Here is a 451-nt window from a genome sequence, read left to right as displayed (position 1 = left end):
CTTCACGAGGGAAGACGGATGGCACCGGGCAGCTCCGGCTGTGGCGGGGGGGACGCCGCCGAATGGCTTTTCCTGGCTCTCCTTGCTCCTTTCCTGCCTTCTCCCCTCACTCCCGTTCCGCAGCAGGACCGCCCAGGAGATTGGGGCGCTGTGGCTGACCGGGGTCCCCCACTGGCAATGGGGACCCTCGCGGTGGCAGGGTAGGCACAGGGTGATTTTTAACAGGGTGAATGTTAAAAGTGAGTCCTGTGGGATCGCCAGCCTGGCCGTCTGTAGGTTCCAGAGTTTACAGCGTCCCACCCCAGCACCGCAGGCTGCCGGTGAGGTGCAGCTGGGTGAGGAGTGATCGCCTGGTAATCCTGTCCTGGGGACAAAGGACAGGACTGCAGGGGACACCCGTCCTTGTCCCGCCGCTCCGGGACACCGCAGCCGCTCGCCCGTGCGCGCCCAT

This window comes from Geospiza fortis, unplaced genomic scaffold, assembly GCF_000277835.1.
Source record: "Geospiza fortis unplaced genomic scaffold, GeoFor_1.0 scaffold373, whole genome shotgun sequence".
Classification (NCBI taxonomy): Eukaryota; Metazoa; Chordata; class Aves; order Passeriformes; family Thraupidae; genus Geospiza; species Geospiza fortis.
Note: the sequence above shows the minus strand (reverse complement) of the source record.